The sequence below is a fragment of the Anas acuta genome, chromosome 1 (assembly GCF_963932015.1).
Source record: "Anas acuta chromosome 1, bAnaAcu1.1, whole genome shotgun sequence".
In the NCBI taxonomy this organism is placed as follows: Eukaryota; Metazoa; Chordata; class Aves; order Anseriformes; family Anatidae; genus Anas; species Anas acuta.
The window spans coordinates 140,124,745-140,130,744 of NC_088979.1; positions in this window are offsets into that span (position 1 = coordinate 140,124,745).

The following is a 6,000-nucleotide window of genomic DNA, read 5'->3' on the forward strand; positions in this document are numbered from 1 at the left end:
ACTTGCCAGGTTGCAGCAACACTGCATTATGCAGTGTTTTTAACCTGAGGCCCTTTCCTCTTAAGCTGAGGTGCATGCTCTCATGTAAAGTATGTTAAAGACTCAATGCTACATGAACCGTTTATTGACTCTTCAAAATGGTGATTTGACTGCTGTGAAAATCCTGAATCCTAACTTAATTTCTTTGTGGAAGAAATGCTTTCACTTTTCTCTTACAAAACAAGAATCATTAACAAGTTGTTGTTTGTTTTTGTTTTTGTTTTTTAATTCTTGTTTATTTTGTACTGCTCCTCACTTTTGTGTTTAGTTCTTGTTTTCCACATAGATGGTTGTGGTATTCATTCTTTCAGTGTTGTGCCTTCTGTTGCATGGTTCTACGAGTAGGCAGTGAGTATGTAAGACTAGAGGCATACTCCTACTAGATACTCGGATAACCATTACAGCTTTCATCTTTGCATGTCAGTGATCAAGCTCTCTGACTGAGTACTGGGCTGTGGTTTTGTCACACCTGTAGTGGAGGAAAAGCCTCCATGCATGTGTGCTTAGCTCTTTTGTTTCTTGGTTCATGTAGTACCGTTCAGAACAGATTTGTTTCAGTCCTTTCTGATGGATTCATCCCCCTCACCAATTGGCTGTCTATCAGTGCTTAGAAAATGCACTTGAACTTATCCGGGTCCTTATTTTATCCACAGCTAGAGCTAGAAATAAATTCTCTAAATGTCGCAGTAGAGTGCAGTGTATGGAAATAAAATAATGGGCTAGACAAGAGGAGGTTATTACTTTCTGGCAGATGATGTGTACTGTAAAGATTTGCGCCAATACTCAACGAAAAGACTTCAAACAGTCCACAAGATCATCTCTGAAGAAGTGAATGGGCCACATTTGGCCATCATGGCTGGAAAGTAGCTTTAATGTTGTCCTGGTGCTATTGCTTCCCTTGGAAAACTGATACAGGCAGTAGTATAATGCATGTAGATGAAGTCACAGGCAGAACAAGCTAAAGGTCAGCACACACAAGAGACAGATGGCTCTGTTTGTTGTACGCTATTCCACAGTTATGGGCAATGTTGAAATGTGATCTTCAGGTAGGTTTTATTCAGAAAAAATATGTATTAGCAATTATCAAGACTTTCTCTCATACCAATAACATAAACATATGCTTGGCAGTGACAACAAGGGATTCTTTACACAGGGTCTGGTGGTCTACTTCTTTCACAAAGGAGTAAGGCCTTCACCAATCTCCATCTTGCATGTTTTCGAAAAGGAAAGTAACAACTCTGGAGCTCACAGTGGAAAATAGTGGAGTTTCTATTTACTGTGCTCTCCTGTGTTCATTTTTCATCTCCTTTTTGTATTGTCCTATGCAGATAAAAGGAGGAAGAAACCACTGTCATACTTGCATATGAACATTAGCAACAGTAAGAATGTTTTTAGTTTGGGAGCATGTTGTTTGTTACTTAATCATGTGGGAAGCAGTGATTCAAAGCAGGTCCTTAAGAAATGGTCTGAGCACTTCATGTGTATTGCATCTGAAGTCTGAGGCTAGTGGTTCAGTGCCCCCCACCCACCCAAACTAAAGCACTTACTGAGTTTGTTAGCAGAACTGCATGCACTCAGCTTTAGCCGTGTCAGCTATGACAACAACTTCTGTCTGCGACAGCAAATCCCTGCAAGTGTGTTACAAGAAAGCACTGACTGCCTTTAATCTTGAGATAACGCCACATGAGAATTCAATTACAAAAAAAGTGGTGTCTGCATTACCAAGAACATCTTTATCCTTCATCTTGAGCAATAGGTGCGGTAATTAAATTATAGCACCTTAGAGAAAAGGGGGAATATCCAGCCAGGCTTACCTAGCATAGTTTGCAATCCTGTTAGGTCTTCGTCCAAGCCTCTCTTCAGTGTTTGGATGCTGTTTTTTAGAAATAAAAAGTAAAACAAAAGCTGCATTTCAAGTGGATTTCAGAGCTCCTGCTGGAGTGTCCCCGCAGCACTATTTTAATATTTGAACTGTGCTACTGATTTAAACAAATTAGGATGTACAATTTTTGTTGTTGGTGGTGATTTACCAGCTGACCTTGGTCAAATCAATGAGAATATTGATCTTTATCCATCTGTGTATAAGCATGCAAAGTAATCCAGTTGTGTACAGTAAACAAGCTGCATCAGCACATTATGAGACTGGGCAAATACAGGGAACGAAGGAGGAGTTAAATCAGAGCATAGGTAAAAGAATAAGTAGTGATGGGAGAAGCAAGCACTGCAAATCAATGAAGAGTGCAGAACTGCTCTGTCTAGTGTTGGAAAAGGAGTTAGGGAAGCAGGTAATGCTGCACGTGTTCTGCACAGCTGGCAATGGAAAATTTAAGAGCAGGTTAGATGCTAAGTGATCAGCAGAGGACTTAAAACGTTACTGCACATCTGAGTCACCACCCTTTTTTAGTATGTAGTTTTCACACTGAGAGATATCAATGTTAATCAGCAAGAGAGATGCTGGATGAATGGTCCCCAGAGGTGTGCACAAGTGTCAAGGTGAGAGAAAGACTGGAAGAAAACAACCAGAAAGTATCTGAGGACAGAAGCCTCGGTGCCTTTATTAAGGCAGTAAGAGGTGATAGAGCTACAGCTTTTGGAAGGAAGCTCCGAGCTGGCTGTCCAGGTGAGTGCTGCCAACCAGAAAATGGGCAGTGTAATGGAAAGTGTGCTGTAGGGAGGCTGAGTGCCCAGCACCCTTCGGAGAGGCCATCTTGGAGGAAAGCACAGACGTGTTTTCCGTAACAAGCCTTGTCTAAAAGCTGACATTGAGAATCCAGCTTTTGGGTGAGTCCTGCAGTGACAGCCTGGCTGCAGCCCTTGGGGTGCTCGCTGTCCCCAGGGGTCGCACATCTCTGTGCACTGCCGGACGGGCTGGCAGAAGGGTGCCCTGTGCCCCTGCCCTGGGCTGGGAATGCACATCCCTGCAGGGAAATAGCTCGGTGTTGGGTAAAGCTTTACACAGACCAGTAGTGCAAGCAGTACGGTGAGGCTGGAGCATCTCTGTGGTCCCAGAGTCTGCTCCTAAAGCAGTCTGGGAGATTATGAGAAAATTATCTCAATATAATTCCAAAGACACTGCAGTAAATGAGGACAGAAACATGGAAATAAAAGAGAACTACCCCAGAGGAAAAATCAAAGCAAAATGTTTTCCTTGGTTAAGTGGACTCTGAGCTGCTATTTTTTGGGGGGGAAACACAGAGCCTAAGGCAACTTGGCAAAAGGTGTTCGGCCCTGAGCTAGAGGCCAGGCAGGCTGCAGCAGTGCTTGGCCATGTCTGCTCATTGACATAGGCAGCTTGGGTGCAGGAGAGATGAGCGGGGCCCCAAACATGTTAGCGGGAACAGGCTGTGACGAGATGGCCCTTCCGGAGTGGGGAAGATCCTGCTGGTTTCAGCCAAGGTAGAGCCGGCTGGGAAAGCCAAAATCTGTCTTCCTAGGCATCTTTCACAGCATCCCACGCTGCTGCTTTGGCTTTGTTAGAGAAAGTAGGAAAGTAGGAAAAACATCTGTAAATGAGCATTCCTGGGTTAAAAAACGTGCTGAAACTGTGCCAAAAATGTAATTTCCCAACCCATGTTACACTACAGAAATAAAAAGCTGCGGAAGTCAAGGCTACCAACATTGCTTTAAGTAGTTGAAAGCTGATGTCTTGTGAGGGGCTCCGTCTGCATAACGAAACTGTTCAGGGTGGTCTGTGCATCTGCCCTCAGCTCCACACACTGGGAGGGCAAGCAGCAGCATCACTGGCCAGTACTGGGAGGGGAGTGGGGAGGCTCCCCTGCACCAGCAGGATCTGTGCCAGCACCAAGTGACCGCATGCAAGTCTCTGCACACAACCCCCCACAACCCCACACTCCAAAGCAGCTGTCACCGCACCCTCCAGGAGCCTGAATGCTGAATTTCCAGCGTCTTCAGGGGACAAACAACTGCAGGGCATCAAGGTCTGACTCCTCTCCCAGGCACTCCCATCTCACCTGTCTGTAGAGCACACCCCATGCACGAACACACACAGCACACGGTGCTCTATGGTACGTGACAGCTGCAAAGACACCACTGCCCAACCAGTGTTCCCAGTCCCAGCCCTGCTCCCCAGTTCCCTATTCCCAAAGCACGCTCACTCACCCATGCACACCAACTGGGGCTGCCCAGCAGCATCATTTCTTGGCTAAAGGCACACAAACAAAACAAAAACCAAAGCCTCCAAGTGGTCCTGAGATTTGGCATCACAGAAAGGAATTCCCTCCTGACTTCAGCTCTGATGATCAGCCATGGTGCTCAAGGTAGCTCTGCGAGGGTTTGTAGCAGTCAGAAATACAGAAGTATTTCCTCGTTCAAACAAAAACAAATAAAATGACTTCACAGGTGTGCTGCAATGACAGACACTGCATGTGATACTGTTGGGGCCACAAAGCAGGAGACAACCTAAGATCCCTACACACGCCCCAAGATCCCTACACACCCCACAAACTCACCTGTGCAGCTGGCCACCTGGCTGAATGGATTGTTGCATATACTCGCTATGGCACAAAAATAAATAAAGAAAGAAAGAATTGTGCAATCTCATTCTTCTCAGGAGAACAAACACCAGCAGAGCAGGGCGGGCAACCCGGGTCCTGCAGCCCCGCTGGAGGTTAGGGGTGGGCACAGAGAGCTGGTTACTGCCAGAGGACACCCACGGCCTCTGCAGCAATAAACCAGGTGGAGGCAGCTCTGCCCTGCTGTGTCCGGCAGGATTCCTTCTTCAGTGAGAGTGCCATCATCACTCATGGTATAAAACCCTCACACTTCTGCTTTTTTCATCCCAGAACAGCTGCAAGTACCACTGCAATGCAACTGAAGGTGCAAACCTATTAAAGCCAATTAAAATCATTATTACTCCGGCTTTGTCAATGCCATCCTGCAGCAGGACATCCCGCAGCCTCGTACGCATGAGGTGGGAAGGCACGGAGCGTTTGCTTTCATCCAGCCCGAACCATTTGTCTTTCAGCTCCACTAAGTGACCTCTTGCTAAGTCATCTGGAGCTGTAAAGTAAATTGGCGCAACCATCTGGCTCGGTCCTGTTCCTTATTTAATATATTGCTAACATATCTGCCTGCATCTGATCGCTTTTATCGCTCCTTGCTAATTGTTCCTTTTTCATCCTGTGTTTCCCTTTCCCATTAAGTGCCGGCTATGCACGGCGGCAGGGAGCAAGGGCTGGCACTGGGCTGGGTCCCGTTTTCCGCCACGGCCAGGGCACTACCCAGGAGGAGAAATTAGCAGAGGTGGAGGTTGGGGGCGTCCCGGTCACTGTGCAGGGTGGGAGGCGCAGGGAGGCCTCAGAGCTGATGGTCCCTTCACCTCCCAGCCCAGGGAGGGGCAAATCCCAAATGGATGCAGGAGGGAAGCCCCCAAGGCGCCCCCTGAGTGCTGCCAGCCGGGGCAAAGGGAGCAGGGCTTGGAAAGCAAACAAAAGGAGCGAGGGGAAATGTCTTGGAGAGGAGATAGAGAGTGTGAGCTGTGAGTCTGAGGGGCTGTGTGTGTGAACAGAGGCTGCAGCGAGCAGTAACTTTGATCTCCCAGGACATCTGGCATGTGGGCACCGCCGTACAGCTGCCTACAGGGCAGGCCCAGGGCCGTGCGTGACTGGGACAAGGGGCTGAAAACCCACAGCGCGAGCGTGGCTGCTTCCCATGCTCCTTCAAAGCAGGCAGGAGGCATCAGCCCCAGAGAAAACGCCAGCGCTGGTGGGCACAAAGCGGTGCCACGGCTGCCAGGGCTCCGAGCAGACACATCGAGGAGCCACCGGGGTGCTGGGCTGAGGGAGATGGCGTGAAATGGCCGCCGGGACAGGCCTGAGGCGCTGAGGGGCTTCCAGCCCTGGCGGTGGTGCTTATCATCACCAGTCGGGTGTCAGGCCCACCTCAACCCGTCCCACACCCGCGGGCCTCACAACCCAGTGCCTCCCGACCAAGAGGCGCTGT